The sequence below is a fragment of the Mustela nivalis genome, assembly GCF_964662115.1.
Source record: "Mustela nivalis genome assembly, chromosome: 10".
Taxonomy (NCBI): domain Eukaryota; kingdom Metazoa; phylum Chordata; class Mammalia; order Carnivora; family Mustelidae; genus Mustela; species Mustela nivalis.
This window is the reverse complement of record NC_139029.1, coordinates 82,287,858-82,302,548: the sequence shown is the minus strand read 5'-3', so window position 1 is coordinate 82,302,548 and position 14,691 is coordinate 82,287,858. Positions and strand designations below refer to the sequence as shown.

At 37.5% G+C, this 14,691-nt stretch overlaps 1 long non-coding RNA gene across 1 annotated transcript in view; it reads left to right on the top strand.

The window, feature by feature from the left end:
- LOC309842139 overlaps positions 1 to 14,691 on the top strand; it is a 58,279-nt gene that overhangs the window by 12,883 nt on the left and 30,705 nt on the right. The window contains exons 2-3 of the long non-coding RNA XR_014299520.1: positions 3,228 to 3,326; positions 14,026 to 14,107. This is a non-coding gene — a long non-coding RNA (uncharacterized lncRNA). The remainder of the gene's footprint in view (positions 1 to 3,227; positions 3,327 to 14,025; positions 14,108 to 14,691) is intronic.

The window sequence follows — 14,691 nt, the reverse complement described above, 5'->3', positions numbered from 1 at the left end:
CATTTGAAATGTCCAATATTGTTCTCATAGATTATCAATAAACTACATCATCTATATTTTTATAACACAGTAGGTCCCAAAGGACCCCTTGCCTGAGGGCTTGTTTCCCAACCAAAAGAAATGTCCCTGCAATTTCTTCTTCTAAGTCCAAGGTTCTGGGACTTTTCCTTATGTTGCTGATGTCCCTTTATCATCAGGGGCCTTCAACACATTCATGTCTTTAACCATAGTCAGAAGTCAAAGATTCTGTTATCCATTGAGGAAAGCTGGGCTTAGTACCTATAGCTTGCAATGTACAATATGAAATACTGAGCTTGACTAGTTCCTGGACCATCTTTCTTCTCCTGGATGCAGAGTTCCCATTAGCTGCTCTGACCTGGCCTATCCTCTCCCCACATAGAAGATGCAATTCGGCAGAGTAACGATTGCTGGGAAAACTCACCTGAATCATCCTCAGGAAGCCAGAATTATTGTAAAGGGGAAGAATAATGTATATTAAACTATGGAAATTTGGATTCTGGTTTTGCCTTTTTTTTTTTTTTTTCTGTGTGACCCCAGACATACTACTTACTCTCTTAGTGCACGATTTCTTCATTGTAAGGAGGGAAAATAATGATGTTTGTGAAGATGACATGAATTAGAAAGTATGAAGCACTTGGCACGTAGTGATCACTCAATGAATAGTAACTGCTGTGATTTTGCTGAGGCCAGCATGACTGTTATGATTCCTTTAGAAGACCTTGCTTTCCACTTTCATTTCTTGTTTCCGGTAAGTTTTAAACCATTAGGAAGTACACTACTAGCCTTCAGAGGTAATGAGCCACTGGAAAGGTTCTTGGGATGTCCAAGCAGGTTAATATTATGTAGTATTTCACTTGGGGCAATTACATTGGAGGGAGATTTTCTCATTTCAGGGCTCAAGGGCAGTGTGTTCCCATGTTTAATGAACAAAGTTTTCAAAACTGCTCTTGTGAACTGCTGGAAATCTGTGGTTTAACTCCACAAGTGAGAATAGCCATCGTTAAATGAAGTGGATATGAAGGTATTTCAGGGTATACTTTGGTGCAATTTTTGTGATTTTGTTAAATAATCATCCAGAAGTATTTAATTTAGCTTAATCATTACCACCAAATCTGACAACTTTTTGTTAGTTTGTTCGAAAGCAGCAGAGTTTGCTTTCTTGAGATGTTTCGACTTATAACAATGCCCCATTGCCAGAACATGGTGGGCCTGAAATAGTTTATTTGGGGGATGGAATCCGTTTAAAGGTGGAAGAAAGCAGAACACGGTGTAACTCCATTTTTAGGTATTTCCAGTAAGCAAATTTTTTTTTTTTTTTTTTTAGATTGTATTTATTTGACAGACAGAGATGATAAGTAGGCAGAGAGGCAGGCAGCGGGTGGGGGGGGGGGAGCTGGAGAGCAGGTTCCCCGCTGAACAGAGAGCCCGATGCGGGGCTCGATCCCAGGACCCTGAGCCGAAGGCAGAGGCTTTAACCCACTGAGCCAACCAGGTGCCCCTCAGTAAGCAAATCTTAGCAGACACTGTTTTCAAAATAGCTGCTCTGGGTTTAACTAGTTTGACACCAACCATTCTTCTGGAGGACCTTGCTGAGAGACTCTTATTTTATATTAAAGCGGAAAGATCCAACAGAGGCCTAGGCCGCCATTGCCCCACCCCAGGGCCAAGACGTAGGTCATGGTAAGTTTTGTCCCACTCCAGCTATGTCAAAGTTCAGAATGTATGTGCAGATTAAAAACTAGAGATAAATTTAAATATTTATTGGATAAAATTTTGAAGTTTGAACATAAAATAAAATTTTGAACATAAAATTCCCTTTATGTTCTAAATATTTTATAATGATGACAGTAAAGTATGCAAACATATAAACTACAGGGCAGCTATTCAATCTTGAATATCTTCTTTTTCCCCCTTATCACCTCTTGCTATCATTTACTATTTATCTTACCGGAGGAACATTCATAGCAATAGCCTGGACCTTAACAGATAACTAGTACACAACAGAAAAACAACTTTGCATCTCAGTTCAGTAGGGATTTCTTTCCTCAAAAAGGTGGTGATTGTGCCTAAATCATCTCAAAACATCAGAGTAGTTTGGCCAATGTGCTCAAATATACTTAAGAAAAAAAAATGAAGATACAGAAAGAAAAAAATAAAAAGTATTTAAGCTTTTATATTTATTGACTATCAATACTAAGAAAGTAGATGCCTCATTATTTTCCCATCTGGAGTAGACATAACAATGCTTTGTCTCCCCAAATTTTTATTAAATACCATTAAACATGTTTATACTAGAATTAAACAAAGAAGGAGATTCATACCTCTTTTTCAAGAAGTCATCTCCTTTTCCATTAATCACAAAATTATGCACTGTTTCCTCTTATTATCCTGTGTTAGTGTCGACGATCAAGTGACCCATGAATTAATTTGGACCTATGTTTAGGATGAGACTACCTTAATGTAACTCTGATTGTGCGGTCTGAGAAAAATATATTTATATTCAATCATTGTCAAACCAGGGCAGGGGGAATCTAAAAAAAGAAAACCCAACCACGTTAAAGTTTTAAGAGAAACTGAAGGCTGCTTACTTTTATTTGTTTATTTATTTATTTATTTATTTACTTTTTACCTCTTCTATCTGGGAATATGTCATAATAGCGACAATTCTGTTCTGTTTCTGTGCACTTAAGCCTAAAACTCACATACTGTCTCCATATTACTAAAAGCTTTTGGTCTGATTCATGAATGTCACAATGCAGAAAGATGGATGCATTTTTCCTGACTCTCATGTACCATTTGACAACCTCCCACTCAGAAAGAACTGGCAGACTGGCTGGGTAGTTATTGTGTTCTGCAAAGAGAATTATTACAAGGAAATATTCATTCAACAGGAAGGGAAAAATGAATCTCACAGATTTCAGTACAATATGAATTGATTTATTTCAGACAGTGAAAATCTCCATGTTAAGGTTATGTAATGAAGATCCTTCTCATTTAAATGCTTTTAAATTTTTTTAAAGAAGTGAATTTTCTTTCATTAAGAAAATTAGAATACTCTCACCACTCTCACTCCTGTATATATAGAACTATTACTTAAATTACGATAATTACGCTTAAGTAATGGCAGCTCTGATTTATCCCCATATGGTGCCCCACTCCCACTTCCATTTCCACTCACATATTCACTTGGTAAATTGCTTTTTCAGGTACTCTAATGTGAAGCAATTGCATTGAAGGTCACAATTAACAGCTTCCCTGTATCCGTGGCCATTGCGGTATGACCTTGTAGATTCTTCCACCAAGAGGTAAATCTATTTCCTCACTCCTTGAGTCTGGTCTAACATTGTGATTTGCTTTAGCCAATAGAACATGGCACAGATGACACTGTGCCACTTCTGTGCTGGGGCTTTTTCTCTTGAAACCATACCACTGGGTCACTGCGGTGTGAACAACATGGATCACATTGGGGGTTATGGCTTAATAAATGAATTTTGTTGGGGGAGTCACAATTCAGGCTATAGCAGTATCTATGGGGGTCATATAGTTCAGCCTTTCAGTAGGATATGCCTACATCTAGATTTTCCTAACAAAGGAGATAAAAAAAAAAACCTATTTAAAATACTCCTGGTGGGGTCCCTGGGTGGCTCAGTCAGTTAAGCGGCTGCCTTCCGCTCAGGTCATGAGACCAGGGTCCCAGGATCAAGTCCTGCATTGGGCTCTCCGCTCAGCGGGGAGCCTGCTTCTCCCTCTCCCTCTGCCTGCCACTCTGCCAACTTGTGTTTCCTACCTCTCTCTCTATCAAATAAATAAATAAAATCTTTAAAAATAAAAGAAAATATTCCTGGAATTGATGATTCAGCAATCATTGTGTTAATAATTTGTCAGTAGGTTCTTGCTTATGTCTACTTACAAATTTTCAATTTGTTTAAGTTAAACTCTTTCAATTCGGTTCAACACTTAAACTCTCTTCTGTAGTTAGAAGAAGGAATGATTGGTGTAGTATCAAAATTTCATTTCTTGACTGTGGAATAGTCCTATCATCACTTCTTCTCCTCACTGTTTGTAGATATTCAACTTTATGATTTTCAGGACTAGAGCTAAAACCAGCAATACCAACTAGGATCTCTGAAAGTTGTTTCATCTAGGACATATTTGAAATTTTCTTAAATTGGATAACTGGTTACCTAAAGCATGCTGTTTCCATGGAACCCACAAGATAAAACTCAGAAATACGTAAACTTCTTCCATTACCGGAGGACAATCCACATACAAAGAATTTCTTTTAAGACAAGAACCAAAAGTGTATTAATTTTAGTTGATATAACTGATGTTTACTTTAATATAGGACCTGGTCTGTCTTAGTTATCTTTTATATGGATTTAGTCACTTTCTTAAGAGTACTGTGTACTGATCTCTGCCAGTTTTCTTTTATGACATTCTTTAATTAATTTCATTGTTTCACCTATCTCTGAATTAACAATGAGTGAGATCCTACAATATGTTAAGTATCATTCTAAGTTTTGGGGTTACAATAGTAACCAAATGAGACAGAATTCTAGGAATCTTACTGTCTAGTGGGAGATGACAATACAAAAACGAATATAAAATACACTGTCTAGTAATACTATGTGTTATAAAGAAAAATCAAGATAAGTAGGTAGTGGAGGGAAACTATTTGAATAGAAGGGCCACTTAGATGGTTAGTATATCTGCAGATACATGATTTGAGCAGAGATCTAACTGAAGTAACAGAACAGGTTATATAATTATCTGGTAGGAGAAAGTTACAGGCAGAAGAAATAGCAAATGTCAAGACCTGAAATAGTAACAACTTTGAAAACTTTCAGCTCAAGTAATATTTCCTCTCCTTTAATTGTTTTTTAAAAATGGTTAGTTAGTTAGTTTGGTTTTTATTTGTTCAGTTTTTTTTTTCTTTCTGGAAATGAGGTTACAGAACGTAGCAAGAGAAAGCCTTATATAAAGATAAAGAGGTTGAAGAGAATTCTCCATGGAGATTTCTAAGATTAGGTTGCTTAAATATTTGAGAGAATTTGTCTGGCTTTGCCAAGCCTATCACATTGTCCCAGAGCTGATACAAGGTTGGAATTTGTAGGCCCAGTGGTTACTGTCTGCCTCTCTGCCTATCGTTAATTCATTAAGCAAATTTACAGGTACCCAAGATATTTCAGGCACTGTGTTAGATGCAGAGGATACTAACAGACAAGTAAATTGTGGTTCCTTCCATCAGAAAGTTATTTATTCCTCCTTGAGATCAGCTGTCATAATGGTAAGGACAGGGTTCTGGAGTCAGGGTTTATATTCTAGGTCTGCCATTTACAAAATGCAGATGGTGCACAATTTATGCTTATTTATACTTTAAATTTCCAGTTTGCAAAATGAGGATTCATTCATTCCACAAATACTTACTGGGACATTTCTAGGCAATAGGTGCTTTGGGATAGGATAGTCAGAAAAACAAAAATAAAATAATATTTAGTTGATGGGAATGTTTTAAGAATTATGTAAGATCATATGTACCCTGTCTTAGCACAGTAACTACTAAATAAATGCTAGCTATAGATTTCTTATGTTGTAAAACTCGTGCTTGGTAAATATAAAGCCCTAAATGAAGGTAGTTGAATTGAACTGAGTTATTTTATGGGGAAGCAACCTGTGTTACACTCTGAAAATACAAAGGAGGTTGTTAAAAGTAATGGCTAGTAACATCAAACTAGGTTATGGAAGAGAAATGAAAATGTCTCATGTCTGGGGTCTGTTCCTCAACTTTGGGGTTGACATTGAGCAGCATTCAAGCCATTCACCATTCTTCTTCCCATCTGTGGCAGAGATGCAAGTTGCCTTCCCAGTACCCAGCCTCCTGCTTTTCTTATTTCTGCTCCCAGTTTTGTTTTGGTTACCATGCTTCATCTGAACAAAAGTACTACACTTCCCAGCATTCCTGGCAAACAGGGATGGCTGCTCATGTCATTCACACTGTCACTGTTTCAGTAGCACTAGGTGTTGTTTAAGTGTGGAACTGTGGCTTTCTCACACCTGGGCATTTACCATTTTCCAGAAGTTTTGTTTATCAAACCAGAAAATAATTTGCATAAATGAGTAGAAGGGTTTTCATCTTCACTAGTTAAAAAAGAAACAATCAAAATGCATTCCTTTTTTACTCATATCTTTATTTTAGTTATTTTTTTAAATGGATCTTTTTATTTATAGCCACATGAAAAAATTCTTTTGTTTGATTTTCTTCAAAGGTTCCCTCTTCCCGTCGCTTGTCCTTTCTTTCATTCCCAAAATGTAACTTGAAAAGTGCATTAGGGCAAAATCTATTTTTACCTACATTTGGTTGGAGATCAAATGCTGAGGGGAAAACCTAGCTATCAGTTGCACAGTCATATTTTAAATTTGGATTAAACTGGAGCATCAGAGATCAGGAATATACCACTTCATTTAGATTGGCATTTTGTTCACAGGTGGCATTCTTAATTACCCATCACTCCTGGAAAGGATTTGTTGGAAATCATGAGGCATCATCATTTCCCCCAACTCCTGCCAGTTCCTATGCCTCAGAGTGCCACCTTTTCTCCTTTAACTTCTTTACTAGAGCATGTCCCTCAGGCATTTCTTTCCACTTATAGGGTTGAAGTCAGCACTTTCCCAGAGTGGGGAGCTCAGGATTCCTTCCAAGGAGTTCAGGAAAAGCTGAGGCACTTTGGGCAGAGGATCAGTATATATTTCATTTCTCCAAGTCAGCTGAAAAATTGTCACGGAGCCCTTACATTTCCTTTTGAGCTCATCAGTGAATTTTCTTTCAGAGTTGAAGGCTTGCATATACTGTGGATGTCTGATTTATCCTATCATAATTATCCATGGGTATCCATTTAAGTGGTGTGTTATAATGGAAATAGCATTGTCTGGGGAACAAAGGCCCTGAGTCCCTGCCAGTTCTTATCAACATGACCTCAAACAAATAACGCAGTCCCAAGCTCTGGTTCCTCATCTGTGGAATGGAGTTAAGACCTGCCCTATCTATCTCATAGGATTGTTGGGAGGTTTGATAAGGTGATAATTTGTGGAGGGTTTTGTATGCTCTAAAGCGTACATACTCTAAAGCAGTATGGGTAGGTGATTATAAAATATCATTACTGAACCAGAACTCATTCCCTGTCTCCAGGCATACCTCATAGAGGGGAAGCAATTTTACTTCTACATCAGGTTTCTATAAATATCCAATCCTTCCAGGCCAGGGAAAACCCCAGCACTTTCTACCTTGCTGTCATGAGACTTGGCACAGGGATAAGTAATTAGGCAGTGGGGTTCAAATTTTGACCTGGGGTTTGCTTTCTAATTGGGGGATGCTGCTTTAGTTACTCAACCCTGTCCAAGCCTCAGTTACCACATCTGCAGAATGGGGATAGTGATCATATCCATACTTCCATTTGATTCTGGGTTTATCTGAGACAAGCCCTGTAAAGTAGTTAGTATAGTGCCTGGCATACAGTAAATAGTGAATATTCGCTATTATTCATTTGTTATTAGCAAGGGCACAAGTAGGTCATGTGATACTGAGAAGAGGATGGCTAATGTTTTATTTTTTTCCCCCTAAAAATGGCTAACAGTTTACCACAGAGACTGGGGTACTGTCTCTAAGGCTCATGCTAGTGCTGGCAGGTAGGTAGGTGTGGTTTTGTTTTTGTTTTTGTTTTGTTTTGTTATGTTTTACCTTTTTTACCATTTAGGTGGAGGTCATTTTAATTTTAATTTGACCTCTTGGCCTCCACCTTCTCCTTCCATATTCTGACGGAAATGAAGGGTCATCAGTATTTTATATAGACTGTGATTTTATTTTCTGCCCAATGTCTGACATTTTACATTTTTCTTTGTGCATTTATTTATTTATATGACTAATCTTATAAAGGAAAAATAATAAAAATTACATTTCACTATAAATAAACTTCAATTTTGGGGAATAGGATAAAAAGATGTGAAATATATTCTGTTCTCGAAAATCTTGTCTATATGGTCATAGTACTTATGGATCTGTGATTAAAATTAAGGAAATTATCCTTATTAAGATTTCAGAAAATATAACTTAAGCACTTTATTTCCTATAATTGCAGCTAGGAAAATAGTTATTAGATCCTAAAGCTCATCTATCATCTGTCTTTGTGGGAATTTCTGAATGTACTTGTTGAAGACCTGTATTAATCTTCTCATAATCTATGAGTAGGGAGGTTATTGAGGACCTGATGTGGGTAAGGATAATGGGAATGCCAGGACCAAAGAGATTTGGTGAGGGTGAAAGCTAATAAAGAAATGAATATACTTCATTAATAGACTTGCTCATACCTAGGACTGGAATGGGCTAATAGGACAGGGCTCACATCCACAAACCTTCATTTTTGTAATACTGGTAAGGATGGACTCTGGTGTGATGTCCAGTGTATCAACTTGTGCTCCATACAGGACTTCCAAGATATATCATTCAACTGTCCTTTGTTGATCAGTTAAGAACAAGGATAATTCATAAGAATACCCCAACTGGGTCTCCTGTATCTTTAGATTTCTATTAATTTTAGTTTTATTCCTTAAACTTAAAATATGTTCAAGACTCTCCTATATAAGTAAAAATAAAAATTACATATATTTATTTATATATGCATACACACACACACACATACACGTAATGGCAAAGAAAAAGCCCTCCACCTCTGGGCTCCAGAGCATCTTTTTAGTTATTTTCAGAGTTCTCATTTCCTTGTTTCCTACTCATTGATTAAACTGCTTTCTCCCACTGTTAAGCTCCTCCACATACACTAGCAAATCTGCTCCCTACAAGGTCTTTAGAGACCTCTCGTAGGGCAAATCCCATGGGCAATGCTTGCATTGACTTTTCTGTGGTGTTTGATACTGCTCTTTTAAGTTTGTCACAATTATATTTCTTCCAGGATCCTCTTCTTTCATGTACTTCTTTTTTTTTTTTTAAAGATTTTATTTATCTATTTGACAGTCAGAAATCACAAGTAGCCAGAGAGGCAGGCAGAGAGTGGGGGGGTGGGGAAACAGGCTCCCCGCTGAACAGGGAGCCTGATGTGGGGCTTGATCACAGGACTCCGGGATCATGACCTGAGCCGAAGGCAGAGGCTTTAACCCACTGAGAGACCTAGCGCCCCTTTCATGTACTTATTAAATGTTGATATTCTTTATGGTTCTTTCTCTTAACTTTATAAATATTCCTTGGGTCTATCATAGATACCTTCCTGTATGCCTATGGGTCGTACATACGTATCTTTAATCAATGTCCTTGTCCCAGTTTTTAAGCCCAGGTTTTTTTTATCACCTATTAAATTGTTCTCTTTGGATATTCAACAGCTAATTTTTAAACATATTAGTTTCTCCCCTCTAAGGGCCTATTTAGCCAGAGCGATTCCATCTGGTTAAACAGTGATTTTGTTGTTTATGCAGTAAAACTTAAACTGACATTGTCCCCCACCCCCACCCCAGGGAACCTATTAAAGGCAAGTCCAGGAAACCAGTAAAATATGGTCAACCAGTCCCAGATAACAGAGCCCGGATGCAGGGATGAGTCAGGCCAGGTGGAGACATCCAATCAGTGAGGCACGCATACTGTCTCCCTAGCTACGAGGAGTGTGGACCCTGCCTTTTGGGCGCCTCTTGGGCACCAATTCTGACCAAGGTGACAGGCTAGTTCAAATAACTACTACGGGGTGAACTGTAATTCAGTTGGCCACCCGTGTGTGACCTAGCATGACTGGGCAGCTTTCTCTGTATGTTACAATCTCATTGGCCACCTGCATGTGGCCAGGCTCAATCACATGGCCTTTGCTCTATAAAAGTTAGTCTGTAAGGCAGGGAGGGGTCACTCTCTTTGGGTCACCTAGAGAGTTGGCCACAAGGTCATATTTATTTATTTGTCCAGTGATCTCATTATGGTCCAAGACTAGACTCTTAGCCTTGTGTGCTCAGGAACTAGCCTCAGCCATGTCTCACTTAATAAGAATGATAGTACATAAAGATGCTAACTCACACTAAGAGACCTGACTGAGGCTATTTTATGAATTTAAATGAGAAACATCTGTGAAGCCAGCTTCACATTCATATTTGCTTGATAAGTACATTTGGTCCCTGTGGATAAGCTATACTGAAAGCCAGATTATCAGAGAGATGCTTAAGAAACATGGAATCAGAACAAGAGGATTTATATACATTATATAATTTCAATATTTTATGGTATAGGGCTCCCTTCACTGGACATAACAATCTTTGCAACATGAATATATGTTAGACAGAGGAGATAAATCTGCAAGCCTGATAAAATTCTTTCCTGGATAGTATTTGGATAAGAACTCCCAAACTTTGCCTCTTATTTTCTGTATACAACTCTCATTTTCTCTCTATATTTAAATATACGAACCATCCCTTATCCAATTGGCACACTCTTATTTTATTGCACTTAAATAAGATTATAGTCTAAATTTTAATGACCTGGAGAGAGTCTATTTTTTTAAGTGAAATTTGAAAATCTCTTTTTTGATAGATTGTGTTGATTTCTGAGGGCAAATTGTTTTTCTTATTCCTGTTTTGTTTCTGAGGTGATGAGGAGACTTTCACATTGTAACTGCTTGTTTATTTTCACGTCTGACCTACCCAGAAACCTCTAATATCCTAGAGCTTGGTGACTATGATTTATTAATTTTGGTGTCCTGTTACCTAGCCCAGAATTTTATCACAGAAAAATATGTTGTCTAAATAAATATAGGTTAAAATTTTTCTTTGGTAGTAAAGTGATGTTCATTTTCTTTCTTTCTTTCTTTTGGAATTTATTTATTTATTTGAGGGGGAACAGGGAGAGAGGGACAAGCAGATTTGGTGCTGAGTGGGTCTCTATCCTACAACCCTGAGATCGTGACCTGAGCTGAAATCAAGAGTCAGAGGCTTAACTGACTGGGTTGCCTCTGTGCCCATAAAATGATGTTCATTTACAATGACATTTTAAGCTATCTTTAAGTGAAAGTGTTGTTTTCGAATCTGTGGTAATTTTAACATTTTAGAATTTGGGATTTTTGTGTATGTGTGTATTCTGCAATTTATCTTTCTTTTCAGGAAGTGATATTCAATCAATGAATAATATATTGAAACAGAGAAAAAGAAAAAGTAGTTAAAAGCAAGGTAACTAGCTTGTAATTCATTACATTAAAATATTCATCTGTTGAAATTATAAAATATATAGTGATAAGTAATATTTAGCTTATCAACAATGTAGCCGCTTTTATCAAATTGCTTAAATTTGAAATACCTAGTGTATATATTAAAAGCTGCTAACTTTGAATTCATATGGTCACCAAGATTTCATAAGGCCAGAAAAATCTTTCTAACCAAGAATGTATAGTGATTAAACAAAAGCCATCATGTTTATAAAGTTTAAGTAGTTCATTCCAGAATGTTCAGGTACTTAGGACTGTGTCTGTAACCAGCTTATCATGAAGTTTATACCAAAATGCTAGAGCTTTTCAGGTATTCATGAGGCTCCCTGTGTGTTTTATTGAGATCTTGTTTTTATAGTCACTTAACTGCAGTTATAATGTAACTTCATTTTGGTGGAACACTGGTATAATCGGCAAAGTTAATAACTGTGTACCGATCCTATGTGCTGGAGGATAAATTTAAAAACTCTACAAGCTGTTCTGCTAATGAAATCTGATTGGCTTGAGAAAGAACAGATTCTGTTAATGATCAATTAACTGTTACATTAAATCAGTCTGTTGATACTTTCCATAAAGTTCATATTTAGCGGTAGAAGGAAGTAAGAGTTGTCAATTTGTACGTGGTTATGATTAAGTCCATATTGGAATATGTAGTAAACTGAAATGTTTCTTTAAAGCAATACTTACCCCTTACTGGAAGATACCAATGTTTTGGTGTGCATCTTTCTATTTCTTTAGCTCCGTTTCTTCTGAATGATGCACAAAGAATGATGATGAGTGGTTTTTAATTTGGAATTACAACTAAGGGTGAGGGGCTTAGACTGGAAGTTTAGGTCTGATGTCCATTGCTGTTTCAACTCTGTGCTTATCTTTGAGACAGCAGGGGCATGGTCAAACCCGAATGAAATGTGCTTGATACAGATCTGTGCTAGGGTCTGCAGAACATCAGGGGCAACCTTAGCAGTTTATTGGCATTGGTTTTAGAAAATGTACAGATTGAAGGTTTGCACCTGGTTTCAGAATTGTTCTTTGGTTTCTGCTATTGAGACTGGTCATGCAGCCTTGCCATGGGCTTTTTGATCAGAGGCTCTTAAAAACCTTTCCTCAGATGAGACTGTGACAATCTTGTTGATCCACGATCCGAAGATGAAATGTGTTCTCTGAGACTGAGAAAAGACCCCAGGAGCTATGACTGGAAGGCTCCCTCTCTCTCATGTTGGCCTGGATTTGTTTTCTCGTGCAGCACCACAGTCTTTACTCTTATAAAAGTCTTCTGTGAATACACTGTGTGATGAGTCCTTTCAATGATCAAATACGGTATAACTGTTACTATATTATTTTTTCCCCTGAACCATTTAAGAGTAAGTTGCACATGATTCCTTTTTGTCTCTGAATATTTTAGTGTCTATTTCCTAAAGAAGGAAAGAATTCTATATAACCACAGTGTAATTATAAAAACCAAGAGATGGGGCGCCTGGGTGGCTCAGTGGGTTAGGCCCTGCCTTTGGCTCGGGTCGTGATCTCAGGGTCCTGGGATTAGGTCCCACGTCAGGCTCTCTGCTCAGTGGGGAGCCTGCTTCCTCCTCTCTCTGTCTGCCTGCCTCTCTGCCTACTTGTGATCTCTCTCTGTTAAATAAATAAATAAATAAAATCTAAAACAAAAAAAAAAACCCAAGAGATGAACATGAATACAATAGAAATATATTATGTATTATATAAACTGCAGATTTTGTTCAGATTTGTCTTTAAACAGTTTTTATTAAGGCTTTAAACAAGTAATATCCTGTCTAGCACCCCCCCCCCCAAATCCAAGGTCATACGTTACTTTTGGTGATTGTATATCTTAAATCTTCCTAACTTTCTGGGTCTTTATCTCTTATGAAAATAATATTTTTGAAGAGTAGGGTCAGTTATGTAGTAGAATGTTTCTCAGTTTGGGTTAATTTGATGTTTCGTCAGGAGTGACTCACTTTATGATCTGTTGGCAGGAATGCCATAGATCTAACACTGAATTCTTCTCAGTGCCTTATGTTAGGAGGTATGTGCTATCATTTAGTCTCATTATTAGAGATATTAACTTTGATTATTTGGTTAAGGTAGCGTCTGCCAGTTTTTTTCCCTGCAATGTTTTATTTTACCCTTTGTAATTAATATGTCTTCTGTGGGTAGGTATTTTGACATTATGCAAATATCCTGTTACTTCCCTTAAGTTCTACCTTCTGGTTTTAGCATCCCCTAATAATTCTTGCTTGAGTCAACTGTTATTATGATAGTTGCCAAATGGTAATTTTCTAATGACATCAATCTGTCTACCTTTAATAGCTGGCTTCCTATCGGAAGAAAGGACCTTCACTCTTAATTTTTTTTTTTAAAGATTTTATTTATTTATTTGACAGAGAGATATCACAAGTAGGCAGAGAGGCAGGCAGAGAGAGAGGAGGAAGCAGGCTCCCTGCCGAGCAGAGAGCCCGATGTGGGACTCGATCCCAGGACCTGAGATCATGACCTGAGCCGAAGGCAGCGGCTTAACCCACTGAGCCACCCAGGCGCCCCACTCTTAACTTTCTTTCCGTCAGTGAGAACACACAGACCTCCTATTCCATGTAATACTATCTTTATTTATTTTGATATTCATATTGTCCCAGATTGGACCAGGGGGAACCAGTTTAAGTTGGCTTTTGTGTCCTTTTGACATGTCCTCACCATTTCTTTGAAATCTTTCAGACTTTTGGCATAACAAGGTTACCTTGTATTTTTCTTGCTTTAGCCCTCGAATCAGCCATTTCTCCAAGGACTCCTGGTACCCTTCAATGGAGAATAGTATTTTGACGACAAGATCTGAATGTCAGGTACGCTAATTGCAACTGGGTTGTCTTGTCTTTTAGGCCCTCTCAGCTGATAGAACTAGGAAATTGAATATGCATATGAATATTCTTATCCATGCATTTAAAATTTTATATCCTACTTTCACTCCTAATTCTCTTTTATATTTGAATTTATTATCTTCTAATATAGTATATATTTTTTATTTATAATATTGGTTAATATAAGATTTGCGCAGTTTTTTTTTCTACGATAATGTAAATTCCACAATGGTGAGAGCTTTTCATTTGCTTTGTTTGTAAATGTGTCCCAGGCAGCAAGAACAGTTTTGAGCTCAATAGTTATTTGTAAATGAAAGAATAAATGCATTCCAGGGGAAGAATTGTGCAGGAAAGAAAATACAAGTATATTATATAGTTCCATTGTAATTAATATTTCCATAGTTAGAGCGCCTGGGTGGCTCAGTGGGTTAAGCCTCTCCCTTCCGCTCAGGTCATGATCTCAGGGTCCTGGGATCGAGTCCCGCATCGGGTTCTCTGCTGGGCAGGGAGCCTGCTTCCTCCTCCTCTCTCTCTCTTTCTGCCTGCCTCTCTTGTGATCTCTGTCTGTC